This window comes from Gymnodraco acuticeps, unplaced genomic scaffold, assembly GCF_902827175.1.
Source record: "Gymnodraco acuticeps unplaced genomic scaffold, fGymAcu1.1, whole genome shotgun sequence".
Taxonomy (NCBI): Eukaryota; Metazoa; Chordata; class Actinopteri; order Perciformes; family Bathydraconidae; genus Gymnodraco; species Gymnodraco acuticeps.
Window position 1 is genome coordinate 87,702 of NW_022989920.1, and position 23,872 is coordinate 111,573.

General features: G+C 42.7%; 2 long non-coding RNA genes across 2 annotated transcripts; one reads left to right on the forward strand and one right to left on the reverse strand.

The window, feature by feature from the left end:
* Nucleotides 1-251: 251 nt before the first annotated feature.
* LOC117542277 lies at nucleotides 252-19,318 on the reverse strand. The gene is made up of 3 exons (XR_004568406.1): nucleotides 19,266-19,318; nucleotides 17,942-18,007; nucleotides 252-972 (listed from the first exon to the last, which is right to left on the reverse strand). It is a non-coding gene; the product is annotated as an uncharacterized LOC117542277 (long non-coding RNA).
* A 2,500-nt stretch (nucleotides 19,319-21,818) lies between these two features.
* On the forward strand, nucleotides 21,819-22,465 carry LOC117542276. The gene is made up of 3 exons (XR_004568405.1): nucleotides 21,819-21,879; nucleotides 22,140-22,302; nucleotides 22,402-22,465. It is a non-coding gene; the product is annotated as an uncharacterized LOC117542276 (long non-coding RNA).
* Nucleotides 22,466-23,872: the final 1,407 nt, after the last annotated feature.

Here is a 23,872-nt window from a genome sequence, read left to right on the forward strand (position 1 = left end):
TTGAGGGTGGCCAAGTTTACTACCACTTAAGTTTCAAATAATTATGTTAATTACTTATTGTAAAGCATTTGAACATTCTTTTGTTTCTTTTTCATTATTAAGTTGATGTATAACTGTATAGTATTTTAATTATTTAAAATAAAAGTTGACTGAAAATGGCAACCATATTTGCAGCTGATGCCTGGTTGCCAGCCTGGCGTTGAGCCTTGTACATGAATCATTGGTTCTTATTTTAGACCAAAACAGACTGCTAACTCAACAGGAACTATCAAAAACATCCCAATCAAAGTTTAAAGTCACAACATTTTATTAAACAAACAGATTATTGGAGAAACTACTCGGCAGATTAATGAACACTATGGTGTTTCTCCTGTGTGGTGAACACGAAGATGTGATTTGAGACCACCTGATGTAATGAAAGTTTTCCCACACTCTTCACACCAATACGGTTTTTCTCCAGTGTGAATATGGTGATGTGATTTGAGAGCATCTGATCTGGTGAATGTTTTCCCACACTCTTCACAGCTGTAGGGTTTTTCTCCAGTGTGAATACGGTGATGTGATTTGAGAGCATCTGATCTGGTGAATGTTTTCCCACACTCTTCACAGCTGTAGGGTTTTTCTCCAGTGTGAATAGGTGATGTTTTTTGAGATCACCTGATGTAGTGAAAGTTTTCCCACACTCTTCACAGCTGTACGGTTTTTCTCCAGTGTGAATATGGTGATCTTTTTTTAGATCACCTGATGTAGTGAAAGTTGTCCCACACTCTTCACAGCTGTACGGTTTTTCTCCCATGTGAATAGTTGATGTGATTGGAGAGCACCTGATGTAGTGAACGTTTTCCCACACTCTTCACAGCTGTACGGTTTTTCTCCAGTGTGAATACGAAGGTGGCAATTTAAGCTTCCAGATGTTGTGAAGGATTTGTCACATTGCTGACAGCTGTGACATCTCTCTCTTCTTTTCGGTTTCTAAAACAGACCGACAGAGAAAGAGAGAAAGTCAATATAAAAAGCATAAATACACAAGTTAACAATAAAAACTCACTTAATATAAACCTTGAGTTAACAAATTACTACTTATCAACTGTGTTTATTATATTTGATACAGTAATACAGCAATATTCTAACCAAAGTATATACCAGAGGTGGGGGACTCGAGTCCCATGACTTGACTCGAGTCACATGACTTGACTCGCATATATTTTGACTTGAGACTTGCTTGACTAACATTGATAAAAGACTCGACTTGACTTTGACTTGGTATTCATGACTTGACTTAGGCTTGAGAAAGATGAGTCGAAAGGACTTTACTTTTTAAAATAAAATATTTGCATTTGTTTTTGTAGTGTACCCCTAGAGGGCAATGAAAGAAAAAACAAAGAGTGAGAAAGTATATCGTTCGCAGGAGAAAGTAGGAATTGGAGCGCACAGGAGACAGCCGTTTCATTGCAGACTGTTATGTTTATGTGGGGAAATATACATACATTATTTGAGATATATTTCAAACTCGGACTTCATTTTAGGGACATTTCGGCCAGGGGTGTAGAGTTATTTGTTCAAGCACCGGATTGGCAAATCAGGAGAGTCTGTGAACCAGTCTGCCTTGACCTATGTATTCATGTCTGTGACTCTCACAGTATCTGCTGCCCACAGCTATTTTATAGAAGAAAAACCTCCTTCACTTCATGAAATCTCTGCAGCACCAGGAGGCAGTAACGTGTAACTCGGCAGAATCTGAGAAGAGCAGCACCAGCTGCCAAGAGCTGTGCCTTCACTGTGTTTACCTTCATTAGAACAGCTAACGAGCAACCGCAGGCTGCTACGTTTTAACCACATGCACCTCTATACACACACACACACACTGAACTGCCCAATTATTCCCCCTATTACCTGTTTTATGATTTCAGAGCCCCACTCTCCATTCTTGTTAATGTTGAAAATAAAACTCTAGTTTTCATAACCACTGTCTTTGAACTGATTTAAATGGGGAAACTGGGGTTATTCATCAGGATTTCGTAGGACTTGACTTGCTTGACTCTCACCCCAGTTACTTGAGACTTGCACATGTATGACTTACTCCCACCTCTGGTATACAGGAGACAGAGGGAGACGGCATCCTGTCACTCAGAGTCTCAGTATGCTCCGTTCGTCTTGTGTTTTGTTTTAGTTTTTTTGGTCTAATTATTGTCTAAACTTTGTCGTGTCTGTATGAAACGTCATTTTCAGAGACCATGCTTTTGATCATGTGGATTACATTTGCCTTCTGCAGACCATGTCTGGCCATTCAACTTTCCAAGACACACCTGAGTGACAGCACGAACATGTATGGCGAGGAGCCCCGGCCTCTACGCTGATACAGCCGCGAGGCTATGCTAGAGCTGCTATGCTAGAGCTACACTGCAATCGGCCTCCTACGAATACACCATGCCACCTGTGCTCTTCGATATTGGATGAAATCCCTCGGGAGCCGCTTAGAAACACCAGGAAAAGGAGGGGAGGAAGGAGGGGAGGTGTTCAGAATCGCCTACGGCGGGGATTCAGCCGGCCACTACTTCCATCCATCATTCTCACAAACCTGCGCTCATTGAGCAATAACGTGGACACACTAACGGCCCGTCCACACAGCAGCGTGTGTTGAAGCTTCCAACGCTTCTGCCCATTCACTTTGAATGGGGTGACGTCACTTTTAGCCGAACTGCATCGTGGGAAACGACGCGGAGCGTTGCTGGCGTGGCTCGCTGCAAAAGTTGAGCAATGTTCAACTTTTGACGCCTCGGCAGAAGCGTCAGCCAATCGAATCATATGCCAGTACAAGCTCTAGCCAATCAAACCGCTGCTTGTGTGTCAGCGGCGGGAGATTCATGTGATTGGTTGTTGGTCGAGTGTCAGACGCGCCCGCCGGCAAGCGTCAACGCACGCCGCTGTGTGGACGGGCCGTAAGGAATAGGGTTGGGTATCGTTTGAATTTCCACGATTCTGATTCCGATTCTACTTTTCGATTCCGGTTCTTAACGGTTCTCAATTCCGATTCTTTGAGGGGCAGGGTAAAAAAATGATACATGCTTCTTCCACCAAAAAAAATTACATTTATTCGAGAAACCTTTACACAGGTTAGTTTATAGTAATATTCACATTAATCAGTCTGTTTATATTCACTGCTATGTAACTGTAACCTGAGAACCACTGAAGCTACAACAGTGCAACTTTTAAAGGAACCCCCCCCCCCCATTTAAAAACAGTTCTTGTTGAGAAAAACAAGCATATCTGCCTTCTCAGGCATACCGGGAAGACATGTTTGAACATTTTAAAGTAAAATGCTTCAATCTGGTGCACTTTAAGCAGAATTACTAGAGACTAGATCTAGGGGGTACAACTCTAAACACTAGGGGTGTAACGGTATCCGTATTCGTCCCGTACCGTCACGGTTCGGACGTCACGGTTCGGCACACGCAGTCACACGACGAATACGCCTTTTTTTTATGAGTGGGAAAAAAGTGTCATTCAGGGCAGTATCCACTACATTATATATAATCTAGGGGGCGGTGTTGCGCCTAAAAGCTGTTTGCCAGCCGCCCTTAAACAACAAATGAAGAACAAGAAGAAACACAACAACAAAACTAACAAAATACAAGAAGAAGAAAAGTTAGTATGGCGATTTCAGATAACACAGGAGCTAGAACTCACCTGCTTCTTTTAAATCAGCTGTGTGGGAACATTTCGGGTTCCCTGTGGACTACAATAACGATTAAGTGTGCGAGTGGTGGATCGGACGAGGACGGTGTGTCGCCGTTGTTCTACAGTGGTGCGGTATGCTAATAGAAACACACGCCAAACATGCTAAATCATATCAGAAGGCATCACCCAGATTGGCCAATCACCGGAGCCCGGTAAAAGACAACAGCAGTTCAACAGCTGATCCCCTCTGTTTTTATAAACCAATAGACATGAAAGCCGTGAGACCAAAATAAATAACGGAAGCTTTTGGCATATGTTTTTCAACGACTTTGCGCTCTTGAAACACTTTCTTATTATTTATGATGTCATATTTTCAAGACATTCTTTTTAGTTTTACAGCTTGATGAAACCTTTTTGTTTGACATCAGCCATTATAGATAATATGGCCATCTGAGTGTACTGTGTATGGTTTGTTTTTAACTGTTTAATACAGTTAATTATTCAAAAAAGAGTTCTTTATTTTTAAACTGAAACTTGCACTACTGTTCAATCATAAATAACAACAAACCTGGAATTATGCATTTGGGACTTTTTTTTGCTTTTTCTTGTTGTACCGAACCGTACCGAACCGTCACCTCCAAACCGAGGTACGAACCGAACCGTGACTTCTGTGAACCGTTACACCCCTACTAAACACCCATATGAAAAAGATCGGTTTACATTTTAATAATTAAATAAGTATGTGAGCATAACCAATAACCTACCATAGCCAATAACAAATACATGTAACGTGTTTTATTTTTGTTGTTCATTCATATCTTATTTTACTATTTTATTTATGCATATTTTTTTATCTCTCCAGTTTAAAACGATATGTCTGGTTTACTGTCCTATAGTATACATTGGAATGATTTCAAACCTGTTTTATCCCAATAATTATAAAGGAGTGCCTTGGAAATATGTGTTTACATAAATTGTGATCAAAACGTTTGAGACCCACTGAGATAACTTAGACTAAAGTGAACTATCTAAACACTCAAGAGTCCTTTACCTCACTGAGCTGAAGTTATCAGCCTCTCAGTCTGACTGGAGAGGACTCTCCCTCCACATCATTGTAGAAACATCTTCTTCTAATATCCGTTAGAGCAGCTAGCACCAGATGCTAATAACAACAGCGCTGGTACAGGTGCACCGTCCCTTTCTCCCTCGCTCGCCTCCACGCTCACTCGCAATGAATGTTGTTACATCAAGGCTGAAAATTAGGATGAGCACCAATGGTCAAAAAAAATTTTTTTTCCTCCCAGAGCTGTCAGCGCAGCGCCTCCACAGATCTGGCGCCCTGGGCGAACATCTATAACGCTAGTGCGACCGGCCGGCCCTGGTCTCAGGTTACGCTGTAGGAAGTGTAGGTACAACGCTAAATTTCCCGCCCCGCTGCAGTCATACAGTAGGCTACGGAGAGCGGCGAGAAACATTTCCTCAGGCATCGGAAAGCGGAACCGAAATTCACATTTCTAAATGATGCCGTTGGAATCGAAATGTTGGAACCGGTTCCGAACCGGAACCGGTTCTCGGTACCCTACCCTACTAAGGACATACACAAGGTACTGTCATGAATTACTTGAGGCCTCTTTATTATGTTTCACGGAAAGTTGGCTACAATCTACAATGCCTGAATCTCTCTTTGAAGTACCCAGATTCACCCTTGTTCGAGCAGACAGGGATGCGAACTCGGGGAAAACCAGAGGAGGCGGTATTTGTGTGTATATTAATTATCTGTGGTGCCGATTATACTCAGTAAAATGTAAAACCTGCAATCCCAACATAGAAATTCTCGGCATGACGTTAAGACCCTTTTATCTGCCTAGAGAATTCGGGTGTATTTGACTGTTTGTTGTTTACGTGCCTCCCAGCGGCAGAGGACACTGTGTTCACGAGCTACAATTCAGCCACCCCGATGCACCAGCAATAGTGGTCGGGGACATTAAGCAATGTCGCCTGGAGACTGTGTTACCTGGGTTCCAGCAGTATGTTAGCGTCAGCTAAATGCAATGTAATGTAATGTTAGGGATCACAACAGAAAAGACAATATCCTGGACAAATGCTTTGTTAATGATGAAGGAGCCTATGTGACTAAATGTAGACCACCAATACTGAACTCTGATCATAATGTTGTGAATATGATACCAGTGTATAAGACCAAACTGAAGGGAAGTCAACCAGAAAAGAAAGTAATAAGGACATGGACAAATGAAAGCAGGGAACAGTTGAAAGCCTGTTTTGATTGGACAGATTGGGAGATTTTTCAGGAAGGTTCACTCGATGAAATAACTACTGTTACCAAAGACTATATTAACTTCTGTGTTCCCACTAAAGAAATAAAAATATATCCAAGTAATAAATCATATGTGACTAAGGACATTAAAACAAGTTATAAAAACCAGGAAAATATCTTTCAAAAACAAAGACTATGGAGCACTTAGACAGAAATAACTGAAAGTCAAATTGAGGGAATCAAAACTGGCACAAAGAGAGCTTTTTCGGAAATGCTTTTAAAGCCAAAGACCCCAAAAAAGTGTGGGAGACTATGAGAACCATGACAGGAATGATCTCTTCAGCTAAAATAATTGTGACGGACAAGACATACTTGATCCATACCAATTTGCCTATAAGCAAGGGGGTGGTACTGTTGCTACTCGGGTTCATATCATTACTAAACATTTAGATAAACATCACACCTATGCAAGCGCCCTCTTCCTAGACTTCTTTATTTTACCCAGCTAGGTGAAGGCAGTGCTCTCGCTCCCTCTACCGGTAATGCGGATGTAGCTACATCCCTTTTTCTGTTCGGTGAGTAGTAGCACCGCTCTACTCTTCCCGTTCAGCAGGTAGCTGGTGAAGGCTGTGTTCCCGCACCCGCTCCCGGTTACGCTGCATCTGGCAGTCGTCTCTAACTCAACCAGTGAAGGCAGTGTTCTCGCCCCCGCTTCTGGTAGACGCCAAACTGCCTCGTTTTTTCCGTTAAGCAGGTAGTCGGTGAAGGCTGCGTTCCCGCACCCGCTCCCGGTTACGCTGCGTCTGGCAGTCGTCTCTAACTCAACCAGTGAAGGCAGTGTTCTCGCCCCCGCTCCTGGTAGACGCCAAACTGCCTAGTTTTTCCGTTAAGCAGGTAGCCGGGGAAGGCTGTGTTCCCGCACCCGCTCCCGGTTACGCTGCATCTGGCATTCGTCTCTAACTCAACCAGTGAAGGCAGTGTTCTCGCCCCCGCTCCTGGTAGACGCAGCCAGTAAGACCCTCTGCTTAGCCCAGGGGGTTCTACTCGGCTTTCTCGTGAGCAAAAAAGTCGGCGGATTTCGCCCGATCTTGGACCTCAGAGGAATCAACAGATTCCCGAAGGTGCTGCCATTCTATATGCTGACCACTGCATATGCACAGGTGGAGTGGTTCTCAACCGTGGACTTGAGGGATGCCTACTTCCACGTGGGCCGGGCAAGATGGTGCCTTATATTCAGTTCCTCCGGCCCTTGGGCAGACTGGCAGCTGCCTCGGCCGCTGAGCCCTTAGGCCCGCTGTCGTTGCGCCCCATGCAGATGTGGCTGAACAGCCTTCACTTGAACGCCAAATGGCACAGGCACAGGGAAGTCAGGGTGTCGCAACATTGCCTCCACTCTCTGTCACGCTGGAGGGGCAGGGCCTATCTCCTAGTGGGCGTGCCCATGGGCGCCATCCCATCCCGCCAGGAGACCATCACCATAGGTTCATGTCTCTCAGGGTGGGGTGCAGTGCGGCAGGGCAGGACCGTTCAGGGTCAGCGGTCTGCCCAGGAGAGTGCGCGCAAGGTCAACGTGCTAGAGCTTCGGGCTGTGCAGCTTGCACTCACGCACTTCCTACACCAACTGGGGGGCAAGAATGTGCGTGTTCCTTGGGGACAGCATGTACGTTGTTGCTTAGACAACAGTCCCTTCTAGATAGTGGACGTTCTCACTCCACTCTGAATTTATGTGGCTGCGATTTCTGCCCGACATGTTCGGGTCGACGGCGCCACGGCGGGGTGCCACAGGTCGGTGTCTCTCTTTATGCGAGGGGCTTTACGGCAGCGTCCCCCTAGCACCCCGAGGGCTCCGGCTTGGGACCTGCCTCTGCTGCCGGATGCCCTATCATCTCCTCCCTTCGAGCCCCTGGCTCAGGTGGGGCTTAGGTGGCTGCCCACGAAGGCAGCATTTCTGCTTGCCATAGCCTCAGGGAAGCGAGTCGGGGAGTTGCATGTCCTCTCCATAAACAATACATGCCCGAGGTGGGACTCTCAGGCGTTGCCCTTTGGGCAAATGTGGCATTCCGGCCCGGGGTCCTTCCACAAACCCACTTCAATCAGCCTGCCCAGCTGGCACGCTTTGACATTCAGGAGTACGGCACGTCGAAGTTGCTGTGCCCTGGGGGTGCCCAAAGGGCGTATATCAAGGCTACTGCCTGTATACGGCAGTAGGAGCAACTCTTGATCTTGTCCTTGCGGCACTAAAGGAGGTTATGCCCTCTAACCAGTGGCTGCCCCACTGGGTTGTCGATACCATCTCTCAGGCTTACGGGGCCAGTGGCCGCCCCCTGCCATCAGGCTGAGATGCCACTCTACAAGGAGCATCTCAACATCTTGGGCTGCCCTGAGGGTGGTGCCCCTGGAGACCATCTACGCCGCGGCGTCGTGGGTGTCTTCTGGCACATTCTCCAGTTGTCATCAGGTCAATGTCACCACTCCCCATTCTTTGGGCGTGGTCCTTTTGCCGAGCTCCGCTGTTTCCAGTGGTGAGCAAGGGCTTGGATTCTTCATGACATTGTTGGTATAAGTCATCCAGTGCTGAAAGCACCGCCTCTGGCGGTCAGTAGGGACGAAATAGAACGATAGTTACGGCTGTAACTACGGTTCTATGAGTCCCGGATGACCGCCAGAGTTCCCTGTCACTCAGAATTCTTGTGTGCTCGCGAGAAGATTCCGGGAACAGATCCTCTGACGACACCGGCTGATATAGCCGGTGTCACGTGGGTCACAGGTGACTTTGTTGGTATTGGTACTCGAGCTGCGCATGCGCGTGATGGACATATCCAGTGCTGAAAGCACCGCCTCTGGCGGTCATCCGGGACTCATAGAACCGTAGTTACAGCCGTAACTATCGTTTTATGGTTGCTTGTATTATCCTCAAATAGTGGTTTGTTTAAATAAATAGTGACATTTTAACAAATATTGCAAACAAGGGCTCCAAAAAAGGCATATATCCTGGCCGGCTTAGCCAGCGTGTATTTTTTCAAGCACCACAAGATTCATAGTTTATAAAGTAAAATTCTGGGCCATTGATTGTGTCATTTCTCCAAACACATACAGTAAAAATGCCTGTTTTTGAAGCCTTAAAATCGTGCAGGAAAATGAGTTTACATTGTATTATACTTAAAGACAGGACTATTCAGTTAAGAGAAAATTGTTATAATGGGTGATGTAACATTACTGAATGCAACGGGATCAATCTCACGTAGATCTAATGGCAACAAAAAATAATTCCCTCATCAAACTTAACAGAAGTGTCTTGATTTTGTTCTCAGGAGGGGACTTTGACAGAGTATTTCTCAAAAGGTACACAGTAAAATTACTTCAATGTATTGTTAGTAGTAGGATAACTAATACAAAGTCAAACAGTATCAATTTCATTAAGAACTAATGGTAAAATTGTCTTTGTATCACTCATCAAAGATAGCAGATACACATGCATTATGTAGGCTACGATGGAGGGGACTCTGACAGAGGATTACTCACAAAGTACACAGTAAAAGTACTTTATTAAGAAGTTGTGGTAAAAAAACTCTAGAGCATGTTTGACAGAGCTCTGTCCCACTTGTGGCTTTCTGGCACCTGGTCACCTCAGCTGTCTCTCGAGTTTGTTTTTTCAAATCAGCTGCTCTTCATTTTTTCCCCTGCATGCTATATTCAATGAGTGATACAAATATTTTTGTCCACAAGTTCTTAATAAAACTGACACTGTTGGACTCGGTACTAATTTGACTGCCATCAGAAATGAAATGAAGTACTTTTACTGTGTACTTTGTGAGTAATCCTCTGTCAGAGTCCCCTCCATAGTAGCCTACATAATGCATGTTTATCTGCTATCTTTGATGAGTGATACAAAGACAATTTTACCATTAGTTCTTAATGAAATTGATAACGTTTGACTTTGTATTAGTTAGCCTACTACTAACAATACATTGAAGTAATTTTACTGTGTACCTTTTGATAAATCCTCTGTCAAAGTCCCCTGCTGAGAACAAAATCAAGCCACTGACTCCATATGATATTATAGTTGAAGTCTCCTAACAATGTTGTCCATTTTAGACATAGGCCTATTATATTTACAGCCCTTAATAACTTTCATTTCTGGGCTCAAAGTGTGTCTTGGCCGTTTTCATTGTGATCGCTAAATTCCCCTTGTTTATAATAATCACAGTTCCTTCAACAGGATACTGTAGTGATTCAAAGTGTGATTTTAGCAAAGCCTACGAGTGCTTTTGTTTTGAAATCACTTCCGTGAGTTTCGTCTGCGCTCTTATTTTATAAGGTTACTTCCGGTAGCAGAATATGAAAAAAACTAGTTTTTTTGTTTCTGTTTTCTAGTGATTTTATTTTTTGTTTTGAGAAGTAGAAAATGAAAATCATCCCGTTTTTTAAGTTTAATAAATCCCTTTTTGACCATGATAAAGAAAAAACGCCTTGTATTTCAATTTTGGTTTTTCAATTTTAAAACGAAAATCAAATATCCAGTCGTTTTTGAATATCCATTTGTGAAAAGAAAATCCAATGACCAAAACATACACTGACCGGCCCCCCAGGGCTGTGGGAGTTCAGCTGTGCTCTTTATTAGCTTCTTTTGATGACTTTACTGAGCTGCTGTCTATAGTGTGATTTGACTTTGACCGTCTTGTGTGTTGGTGATTTTAACATCCATGTTGACAACCCCCAGGACAGAGGGGCTAAAGAACTGTTTTGTGTTCTTGATAAGTATGGACTGACTCAGCATGTGACGGAGCCCACGCACAATAAGGGGCACACTCTGGACTTAATGATCTCAAAGGGTCTGAATATCTCTGATGTTGCACTCTCTGATCCTTCCTTTGAGAGCTCTATTTCTGTTCACACATGTTCAAAAAGAGGTAACCACAAAGCGATATTTAACTGAAAATACAAGGAAAATGTTTACTCAGAATGTTTCTTCCACACTTGCCCTAGATCATTTTAATTAAAAAATAAAAATGTTATAGATGCCATTGCTCCAACTAAGGTAAAGGAAGTGACTGGCAAGAAAATATCTCCATGGAGAAAGGCCATGACCATTGAGAACAGAAAAGACAGTGTTGAAAAGCTGAACGTAGGTGGAGAAAAACAAATCTCCAGGTTCATTTTGAAATCTATAAAGAGAGACTTGGCTTTTATAATTTGGAATTGTAAATTGCCCGACAGTCTAGGGCTGTGCGATTATGGCCAAAAAAAAATCATAATCACGATTATTTGGGTCAATAATTGATATCACGATTATTTTGACGATTATTCATTGAACTTTAAAACAAATAATATTTTACCAATAAACAAGATCAACAAATATGTTGGAGCGCACTTCCAAAACCATACTAAACATATATTATTAATATGATAAATAAAAATAAATTAGACCAAAATAAATGAAATCAAATATGTTGCAGTGCACTGTCACAACCTACTGAAAACTCCTTAACATATAGCCAACATTTTGGTTCAACATATTCAACATATTCCACTCAGTTAAACGTTGAAGGCTGGCCAACCGTCATGGTCCAGAAGTAACAGGAAATAAATGTTGAACTACAATTTAAGACCAAATAAAAATGTTTTGGCCACCATGGCAAATGCTGGTAGGGCTGCTCGTGTCATCTCTTAAAGATTTTTTGCAAGAAACGCCAGCCTGTTTACATGGTCTGGTTTCAGAGATGAGCGCAGGCAGGTGACGATATTGCCACCTGTACTGAAGACCCTCTCTGAAGAGGAACTTGTGGCAGTGCTGCCACATATGACTCAGGACAAAAGGAAAGACTCTGAACTCTTTCTTTGCCATTATATAAAAATAGTGTTGCTACAAAAGTATAAATTAGGCTTACTAATTAATAAGACAAATCAGATCTGAAGCTACACAAGAATCTGCTGCCAAAGTGCAATAAAAAAGACAAAATTCATAGAATCAAACCCATTTTTTGTTGCATTTTATTAGAGTATAGAAATAAATGCCTTTTTAAAATGGGATGCAAGCAACACTAGTTTCTTAACCTGAATTGATGATCGACTATAATAAATGTAAACAGAACAGATCTTAATGTTTGCATTCTTATACCATTTTACCATGAATAAGTTCAAACAAACTAAAACTTACAGCTGATTAATAACGGTATCTAACTTGAGTTTTTATTATATCAAAAACCTGTTGAAATGCTACTGTTATTTTTACTGTCCCCAAAAAGCGCGTCGGCAGCCTCCAGGAAAGCTTCTTTCACAACTTCGCCGTCTTTGAAAGACTTCATGTGTTTCGCAAGAACGTGACTGACACGATAAGATGCTCTGGTAGCAGCCTTGCTCTTGTTGTTGGGCCTGGTGAAAATGGACTGCTGTGCATTTAGCTGTCCTTTCAGGCCCCTCCCCTTTTGGGAGCGTAGGGCAGAATTAGGAGGGAATTCCATCTGGTAGCGTTTATGCACTGTTTTGAAATGCCGCTCCTAAATTACCCTTCTTCGATAAAGCCACACTCGCATTGCAGATGAGACAGATGGACTTTGAATTGGAGTGAAAATTATATATTTTGGGCTTTTTTGCTTCTGCCATAATTACGGTCTTGTGTGTGTGCGGACTGTCACTCCTGTTGACACGGACAACGTCAGCGAAATAGTGCCCACTGCCCACCAGCCACGCCCCGACACATGGGGTGACGCCGGCCAATCACAAAGCTTTGATGCGTTCAAGTGCATTATTCTGGCACAGGAAGATTATGTTATAGGACATTAACGATAAAACAGAATATTATTGTTCTATTTTTAGACACATCTCTCGATCGACTGGGAATCTCCCCGCGACCCTTCTTTTTAACGAGTTGCTGCTCTTGTTCTGACATCTTTGCTCACGCTGAACACTCACAACACATGTCACTCCCACGTGGCCGAGGGAGGGGGCGAAAGCACGCCCAGCAAAATAATCGTATTTTGTCAATTATGCTGTTTTCATAATCGTCGCAAGCCATAATCGCGATTCAAAAATACAATTACTTGCACAGCCCTACGACAGTCTTTCTTCTCTGACATAATTGCCAAAAACAAAGCACGTGCCTTGTTAGCTACCGTCGACAGACTAACTAACCTCAGTAGCCTCTGAACTTTTATCCACCAATGACTTTGCCTTCTTCACTGACAACATTCAGAAAATCAGACAAGCAGTCAGTGCCTCTGCATCAGGTACAGCAAATGTGTTGTCTCTATGTCCACCTAAAATCAATTCAAACACCATGACACAGTTCCATCAGATTAATGATAAAAACCTAGAGGACATTATACAATATCTAAAATCCTCCTCCTGCTGCCTTGATGTTATTCCCAAAGGATTTTTCCAAGATGTTTTTCATTGCGTGGCCTCAGATCTACTTCACATAGTAAACAAGTCTCTTCACTCAGGTGTTTTTCTACAGGCTCTGAAAACTTCAGTCAGTAAACCGCTCTTAAAAATAATAATCTAGATGCTTCAGTAATGAACAATTACAGGCCCATATCAAACCTCCCATTTGTAGGTAAAATCATTGAAAAAGTTGTTCTTCAACAGTTGAGTAATTTCTTGCATTTAAATAACTGTTTCGATGTGTTCCAGTCAGGATTTCGTCCAAACCACAGCACTGAGACTGCTCTTGTAAAGGTCTTCAATGACATCCACTTATGGCGCATTTCCACTGCAGGGCCTCGTACGGTATAGCTAGGCCAGGCTCACTTTATGCTGCGTTTCCAATACAGTTTAGGAACTGGGGCAGTAACTATAGTAACGCAGTGTAGGCGGAGCCGTGACGTAATCTTCAACGTGAACCACAAAACCAACATCAGCTGTTAGCCCTCAGAGCTCACAGCTCCTCATATCTGTTCAGAAACTACCACAGACTGTCATGGCAAATACAGTCGCTGGTTTATTTATGTCTGTATAGGCCGTTGTTGAGAGTGTGGACGATCGGAGCATATACAACGTTAGCTTAGCCGATCTCCATTAAGAAAACACGCATTTTAAAAAGGTTTTTCGCCTGCCGTCTGTCTGCAGACTTGTCAAAGCATTAATTCATGGTTTTTACTAACCGGTATCAGTATGGTGTTACTTCAGCAAAACAGCTCCACCTGTTAGAAATCTGCTCAAAGATTGTTGGTCACCCTGTCAGAGACTTTCTGACTCACAGACCATAATAACCTGAGAGGCTGTCCAACAGCATCATCTCGGACCCAAAGCATGCTCTAACAGAGAATCTGAACTGCTACCATCTAAGGGAGATTCAATAAAGTCAGACTGAAGCATCCTTTGTGCTCCAGTCAACCCTCTCAGTAAACACAGAGCTGAATCCAGAGCAGATTCACGCTGAAGGCTCTTTGAGCAGCTCTCACTGATCCTGCTGTTATGTTACATGTTTGTTTCTCATGTATTGTGTGTCTTATTTGTCTATGATGATGTTACACATGGAGCTGCTGTGATGCAAGTCACATTTCAGACTTGATCTGACAATTAAAGAATCGCATCGTATACAACAACGTTCTAACCTATATCTAACCATATTGTGCATTCAAATTGTATATTTCAAAACAGGTTGTGATCTTTCATTTGGGGATAACAGTGTTGGGCATTTGTGAGGTGCAACAACATTAACATGAACCTTTCTGTTGGTCGCTTGTTAGCAGACCCTCCACGCGATAGCAGAGCGAACAGGTACAGCAAGCGAGCGATCATTGTCCACTAGTAAATCGATTGCAGATGGCGTCATGCTCGCGGACGGATACAAACAAAATAATAATGAATGGGTCGCAAAATATACTTTGGTGGCCGTTAAACCTGGGCGGCCCAAGTAAAGTCTATGTGTGGGAAACCCTGGACTTTAATTTTTAATTGAGCCGTCCCTTATAGATACCAGGGCTCGACATTAAGGGCTGCCCGATGGCCCGGGGCCATCTAGTATTTAGCTCAGGCAATGAAGCCTCACCTGCTGGTTGCCCGATCGGGCAATCTATTGTGCCAGTATCATGCAGCTCGGGGATCAGTGATGAGTGACCCGACAGTAAAACTAAACATATCTATAACTAGTTCAGGTAGTTTGAGAGGTAATTCAAATAGCTACGTGTGATATTCTAACCTGAAGTGTGTGTTTTGTCCACTCACCGCTGCATGTGATTATGCAGAGCTGCGTGTCGACTCGTCAGCAGCAGCTGATCTCTCTCTCCCGTCAGATTAGACTTCACTCGCGTTTATGTCCATATCGATCAGATCTAGCTAATGATATGACTACCTGCTTATTAAAAGACACCTAAACAATAAGTGTCGCTATGCAACTGGGTGAGGCCACAAATTATAGCGCAGCATTATGCATTTGTTTACATGCCCACCGGAACCCAGAGGCATTACCAACAGATCAACGCACAATCAACCCATACATCTCTTTCTCCACATTAAGTGTTACGGTACGTCCACACAGCCACCAGTTTCACCCACTGTCTCTGCCACCTCCCTCCATGCCTGGCTCCTCCGGTTTGTATCCCGTTAATAGTTCTGGTCGTAAAGAACCGGGTGATTTGCTACCGTAATTTCTCGTTTGGAATATGAGGAAATGAACTGCGGTCTGGTTCTCCCTGCTTACACGCGGTTTGATTGGCTAGCGCTTCTACTGTCAGATTTGCATAAACGGGATTTGATTGGCTGACGCTTCCAGCTCAGCTTCAAAAGTTGAACATTGCTCAACTTTTGAATCCTGAAAATCCTGGAAATCTTCGCTTCACTCCCCCACAATGCAGTTCGGCGAAAAGCGAGGCAAAGTGACGTCATCCCCATTCAAAGTCAATGGGCAATTTGTTTAAAGCTGCTGTGTGGACGTACCGTTAGACATTAGAATTGACTATTCTTGTCTGTCACATACTCTTCTTGTCTGTCACATAAGTGGCACAACTGAAGCGGTATTGCGCTAAAGGGAAATTATTTTGACCGGACATTTTGACCGAAGAGATTTAGATTTGCCGGCTAACGGGAACTCTGACGTCCCATTAGGCTTGTTTGAGACAAGCGAGACCTGCGCAATTGCGATCAACGTCTTGCTAGTGCGTTGCATGATGGTTAGTCATTTTGTCCGACTTGCTGTGGAGGCTCGCCTACATGAGACGTTGAAATCTCGCGGGACAAAGACGCCCGCAGCCTTGAGAGCGAGGCTGCGCATTTCCTCTCCACGGGCTGCGGAAGCGAAATGCTTGATGGGAAACGACTCGCTGGTATCTCGAGCTGAGCGCTCATTGGTGGTTTTTACCACGTGCTGGTGATGAAACTCTCCAATTGGCTCGGCAAAAGTTTGTTGTTGTTTTGTGTCAGTTTTACGTCGCCACATCCATTAAAAAATGTCATAATTGTTCCACATTATCATCATGAAATTAATATCTATTTTATACTATACTTGCACTGCTTACCGTTTTCATACTTTATATATCTTAGCATATTCATACACACTGTTCATACTGCTCACAGGCTGATATCTAGTGTATTCATACCCCTCACTGTTTATTCATCATTAAATTCATTCTATATTTTATTCTGTAGATTGTGTACATTACTTTTCACTTTACTGCTTGTTGCACATGGTTAGAAGCTAAACTGCATTTCGTTGTCTCAGTACCTGTAATCTGTGCAATAACAATAAAGTTGAATCTAATCTTGAGCAGGAACAAATGTATTTACTTAGTACATATCTGACATTAACGATTAAACACATGTGTGCATTCTTTATAAATGCAAACCGAGTCAAGCCGACTCCGGAGGTGGCGGTATGCACCTTAAAGTTGTTTGCAATCCGCCGAGAAGAAGAAGGCGAAGGCGAAGAAGAAAAAGGCGAAGAAGCCAACTCGGAGCTGTCCGACTTCAGGCGAGCTTTTTGAGACCTCCCCCGGCTGCGATCGGCTACTCTCGTCTACTTTCGAGGCGAGCCGCAACGCGTCTCAAACAAGCCTATTTTGTGTGCTTCGCGGATGCGCTCGGCTCCTCTCGACTGCTGCTCGACTGCTGCTCGGTCAGCTTCCGGATGAGGAGGCATTCGTTCGACCAACTTACAGTAGATAACATTACAAACATTTTTAACAGGGGCCATAATAGTGTAAATAATGTTTGTTTTCACAGTTATAACTGAATGTAATGTTTTCTACATCTGGGAAGGCATTTGCCTTCATCAGATGGAAAGTGTCTTGACCAACAACTTAAGTATTTCTTATATGCAGGGCGTGCAAGCGAGCAAACAAACAAGTGAAATGAAGAATAAAATTGTACAATATAATATTGTGGTGGTTCATCTTATAATTCAGTCTAGAGAATGCACCAGACAGCATCTAAGACCTACAAACATCTAAATGTTCTAGGGGGAGGCCCCCCCAAACCCTTCGTGCGTCATTACATCCGCGCGCATTTCTCAGGGCAATCTCTATTGGGCTCAGGGCCATCTGTAAATTAGCTTAGATGGCCCACAGGGCCATCTCCCAAAATCCTTAATGTCATGCACTGGATACTATCTCTTTACGTATTAGTGATGGGAATTCCGGCTCTTTTTGAGTCGGATCATTTGGCTCGGCTCACTAAGAAGAGCCGGCTCTTTCAGCTCCCAAACGGCTCTTCATGTTACCACAGTTTACCACGGAGCCTCAGTTTCGCCGCTCGCAGTTCACGCACGTGCTCCACTAGCACCCCCAAGGCTCGCCGGCAGTACACTTTCCGTCACAGGAACACGCTTTGCTGGCGGTGAAAAGAATCCCACCAGACTCCTTTGCCCCTCCAACAGAGGGATGTCCTTGTCCTTTTTCATTTTCATAATTTCAAGCGATAAAATCTGTTTTGGACGCCCTTGGCTCGAGTTCGGGGCGTTCCAAGCTGAATAAGGGCGTCAAATGACGGCAAGACGCCCGCCTGGCGGAAACGCTGGAATTAGGAATATATTGTGATGAAGTGCACACTGACCTGAGCTCCAGGGGTCTCTTTGTTCTCCTCCATGCTGCTCTCAGTGCTCCTTCTCCGGCTGGGTCTCTGAAATAATCAACACAACTACAGCTGACACAAAACAAGACAACTCGATACAACCGAAAGAAACACAACAAAACTAATCTACAGCTACTTCGTAGGTTCATAGCAGAGGTGAGAAGTAACTAAATACATTTACTCAAGTACTGTATTCAAGTACTATTTAGAGGTACTTTTACTTTACTTGAGTATTTCCATGTAATGCTACTTTGTCTGTGACAATAGGAGACAGTAATAAAGCTGCTTCGCTGAAGAGGAGAAACTCACAGCTCCAGGACTCTGTCAGTCAGGAGGAGACTAGAAACAACAAGTCAATAAACTGAGGATTCCTCCTGTAACATAAAGGAGTTACCTAACAGAAACCAGTATGCTAACGGTAATAAAGAAGAGTTACCGTACTAAAACAATATGCTGAAGGTAAAAAGGGAGCGTTTACTCAAACTAAACGGTATGCATATAACTTATGAATAGGGTTGGGAACCGAAACTCGGTTCCAGATGAGAACCGATAAGAAAATGCCGGGTACCGGGTACCCATACAAAATACACAATTTCGGTTCTGCTTAACGGTTCCTAAACGCGGTAGACCCTGTATTCCAGCGGGTCCGTCTGCGGAATACAGGGCGGACCTGGAGAATCACAGAACGGCCGGTCGTCAGCGGGCCGTTGACGGCCGGCTCGGTACGCTGACGGCCGGCACCGCCCTTCATTTTTTTAAACGGCATCATATAAATTGCGCTGACAGGCGACAGAGGTCCACAGTTGCCCCGCAGCGATGCTCCCCCCGCCCTCCCGTAGACATTTCACGAGCTCAGTCACTTCATAACACCAAAGATAGGTCGCGGTAAACACTCTGAAGTGAGGCTCCACTACACTAAAAAAGAAAAAGAAAAGGCAAAGTGTAATGCCTGTTAATAGCTTGCCACAGACATAGCTCAGTTAAAATAAAGCACAGCTATTGTGCAATACATTTGTATTGCATGTATATTTTTTAGTAACAATTTCAGTTAAAGCTTTTAAGAATAAATATATTTTTGTTATCTAAATGTTTGACCTCTTTATTTTACAATTTTGGAATCGAAACGGGGAATCGATAAGAACCGGAATCGATAAGCAGAACCGGAATCAAAATCGGAATCGATAAATTTCAAACGATACCCATCCCTACTTATGAATATACTGTGGGATAAATAATGTTATAGAAAGTAATTATTAAGGTATTTCCTCCACCTGAATGAGAATAAAAAAATAAAAAACACACACACCTTTTAAACTGGAAACACAGAGAAGACCACAGAGCTGCTTCAGGTGGAAAACTGTCAGGAGTGAAGAGGAGGAATTCAAAGAGTTTATTCAATGATATGTTCTATTTCTAGATGCTTATATGTAGTGTTTTATCACATCATGTGCAGTGCCTTGTCTTATGCTGCTGTGATGTAAACATGTTCCAAATTGATCCATTTAGTCAATGTGATGCTAAGCAGAGGAGAAAATTATAGAAAGGTCAGATAGTTATTAACAGGGGTGCACATAACTTTTTTGCCCTGGTTCTCAAAGGAGCACCTGGAGATGTTGCTTGGTGCGCATCCTTAAAATGAAATAAACCCTCTCCTTTCTCTCTCCTATCTTTTCTCTCTCTCAATGTTAGTGCGCAAATGCGCCTTTTTTCAAATGATCCGGTGCTCTTTTTTGGCGGGGGGTGCGCAGTTATACCATTACGATAAAAAGTTGGTTTTCTGTGTAAATTATTATTAATATAATACAAATATTTAGATATAATTCATCATAATCTGTGTAGCAACTTACATTCTAACTTACAGCTTGTTCACTTTTATTTCATTAAACTGACTTTATTCACATAAATGGTTGTTTGAACCACGGTTATAATGCTATCATTAACTATCACTAAGTTAACACAGAAAGCAAACATTAGCTAGTGAGACTGTTTAATGTACTCCATGTATACAGTATTTTCTGTATATGTGTTTATTTATTTAAAGGACAGTGCACATTAATCCACATTGCTGTAAATGAGCCAGTATTAGCCAGCAGGCTAATTTTCAACTGTTGTCCTTGGCAAGATGTTAAATGACCACAACAAGACAACTCTTTAGATACTCTAGTGATATGTGTCCTGTGTGTATACTTGCTGCTAATGCTTCATTTTTATGATATCTTATTGTATCTTTTAAATAGGTTTAACTCGTGTAATGCCTGAAAACACTTCTGCTGTGACACAATCATTTCTCAGTTTAAGATAAATAATTATTTAAATAAAGTATATCTATTTATCTAATGAGCTAAACCGTCGCTTAGCTTAGCGTTAGCTGCTAACTGAAGAACCCCATTAATTTCAATGGGAAACATGCTACGTCACGGTAAATGGCGATGCTAATAAGCTAGTTAGCATATATTTAAAACCATATCTATGGTAAAGTGCACCAACACAACAACTCAAACTGTCTTAAAGACAACTGGTGTAATAAATAACTAACATAAAGTCAGTTGAGCATTACAAATCAACTGTTACTCACCCAGAGCCGAACTGGAATAATAACTGTAGCTGTTAGCTGTTAGCTGTTAGCCATTAGCTGTTAGCCGATAGCTTTTAGACCGTAGCTGTTAGCCGATAGCTTTTAGCCTTTATTTAAAGATAATTTGAGACTATTTTTGGCGCACATTTAAAAAAAAATGTGTGAGTTTCTTTCTTCCAAGATTACAGCTGTTGTGTTGAATAAGATAACTTCTGATTCGTGATTAACTGTAAGCTAAGCTAACAGGTGTAAATACACTTAATTAAACCTCTGCAGATCTTTAATCCACTCACCTCTTCGTCTTCCTCTTCTCTGGCTAGTTGCACGGGATGACGTGTTTCAATTTCCGGTTCATTAAGTGTGTTCTTATCAAGCGGCAAACTGTGGGGTCGAGCCGGTGTCAGTACCAGATATGTTCGGCCTACCAAATATGTTCGGGTGTATTTCCGTCGCATCCGTCATCCGTCATATCCGTCATATACTCACCTCCCTCTGCTCCCAGCGCTATGCTGCCACACACCGGCCGTCTGCGGAACTGCAGCCGGAGGAACTCGGTACAGCTTGTTATGTGTGAACGATCTAGATCCCTCCGCTTCCCCATAATTACCGCGACCATTTTAACTTTCATGACAGAAATGGAGAGCTTTTATGCTGAGATAAAGCAGTACGTGCTCAATGGTGGTTACCACAATCTCACCATCGCCGCTGAAAAGCATGATAAAAGGAAGGCGTTAATTCGGAGGGCATCCAAACAATACCTGATCAAAGGTAAGTAACAGAATAAGACCATGGTTAAGTCACGAACATACGTTTTTATTATGAGGTATAAACCCCCTGTACATGTGACATCATCACATCCCTTTACTTATAGGGATCAATAAAGTATATATCTATCTATCTATTTATCTAATGGTGTTTTTTGGTGCAAAAGTGATCATACCTCTAATGGTTTATCATATTGCAATTCCAACATTTTTCAGTAAATCGCAAGGACTCCACAGCTTGTTTCTCCTTTTTCTTTTTATACACACTTTACATTACTGTAGTTGTTACGTCTAAACCACATTTGCCACTGGATTTCTTGAACAGCTTTTAGTCATAATGTCATCTCTACACATGTCTAAATGATTGTTTTGTTGTTCCTGTTGTGCCAGCTGGAGATTTGTACTACACATACAAGGACAATGAGAGGATGGTTGTGTGCACCAAGGACCAAATTATCAATGTCCTGAAGGAGTGCCATGATAACCTGGGTTCCGGAGGTCATGCAGGGAGAAGGCGCACCACCGAGAAGGTTTTGGCAACGTACCACTGGTCCACTATGCGGGAGGACGTGAAGAAATGGGTGGGAGTTTTTGACTGACTGACTGATTATTGATCTACAGAAATGTGTTGTATGTGTACATTGAAACAGAGTGAGACATGTGTGGATCTCATTGGCCCACTTCCCTCCACTGCTAAGGGCAAAAGGTACTATCATGATGGGCTGAAGCATGTGTAACCTCCTTTAAAGGTTCTAAACGTGAAGAATCTGGTTTAAAAAGAAAGGAAATCATTTACAGTGATTCTGTATGTATTTACAACATTCTGCATTTTATATTGCAGATACATTCTAACAGCGACTGATCTGTTCACGAAGTGGGTGGTAGCAAAAACGCTCTACCACAAAACAGCTGTTGAGGTCTCAAAAAAGATTGTAAATATTCTTCTCGATTTCGGTCTTGTCGAGAAGATCATTACCGACCAAGGACGGGAATTTGTCAATGAGGTACAATAATCTATCTAATACAGTGTATGTGTTATGTGTAACAATGTAATACGATTTTTCAGGTAATTTGGTAATTGGTGTACACTAAACCATCTGCAGGTCAACCGTGGTGTTTTTGATGCACTGGGTGTAAAACACTGCATCACTTCAGCGTACCATCCCCAGTGCAATGGCCAAGATGAGCGTACAAACCAAAACATAAAAAAAGCACTTGCAAAGTACTGTGGAGAGGACCAGAATGACTGGGATTTACATCTGAGGGGCATTGTGGCGAGCATTAACACCTCAAAGCAGGTACAATGTTGTAACAAATGCAGATGGAAACAATACTCAACAGAGATACTAAAAGGAATTTTTATGCTTTCAGAGGTCAACCAAGTGCACGCCCTATTTTGCCCAGTTTGGGAGGCACCCTCGCGTCCCGGGTGTTATAAATGCTACAGTCAATGACAGGGATGATACCTCTGTTTTGGTGCCTGCTGATGAGGCAGAACAGCAGCTTGAGGCAAAGGCTGCAACCATTGCAGATTTGCACTCGAAGGTGAGAATAAAATGGCAATATTTAAAACATAATAACTCCTAAAAAATGCAAGCGTATGTTAAGGACTGTAAATGATAACTGTTACATATCTTTCTCAGATTTACCAGAACATCCAAATAGCACAACAGAGACAGAAAATCTCTTTTGAAAAACGCAAGGGAAAGAATGTGAAATCTTTCCTGATTAACGTTGGAGATGAGGTCCTAAGAGCGAATAAGAGGAAGGAGGGCCGAAAAGGTGGAAAACTGGAGTGCAACTGGTTTGGCCCTTATGTGGTTTCCTCAATCACCAACAAGGGTGTGGCAACCCTGTTGAGCTCAACAGGAGCTCAGCTGAGACAGAGTGTGAATGTGTCTCAGCTGAAGCCCTTTATCAGGCCTATGTTGAGAGGTATTTTGATTATCAATACAAGGACACATTTTAGGTATACTTCATGTGTGGTACTTCAATAATACTGTTTATTTTTTGTCTATCTAATAACAGCTGAACCGAAGTTGGATTCGGAGGGGTCAGTTGCTGACCACCAGTATGCCCTCTCTGGTGCGAAATACGCAAAGGATCTACATCCGATTCAAGACAAGCTGGTAGATATATGTTTACTTCATGCACAGTGATGGAGGTGCATTGTTTTGATTTTAATTTTTCTATGTTTTCTATTGGCTTGAAGTATGTTTTGCAATCTGTTATTTGCAGCTCAGCTATGTGCTAGACCACAATAGGCCTGGAGCAGAGGTCATTGTGAAGGAGGGTGATGTGTGCCTGACCAGAGAGGACTTTTGGAGCCTGGGTCTTCCTCAGTGCATGGAGTCAAATGTAGGTATACTTGAGCTTTCCTCCCAACTTCATCTTGTCTCAAATAAATGGCACAGGTAACTTACTGTTGTTACTGTTTCAGATTGGAAACACGTGCCTGAAGATGGTACAAGAAGCCACCCAAAGACATGTACGGTTTTCAACAGACATCATTGGCCTGCTTTTTTCTTTTGAATAACACATATTTTCTAAATAGCTGTTTAGTGGTGAAACTCC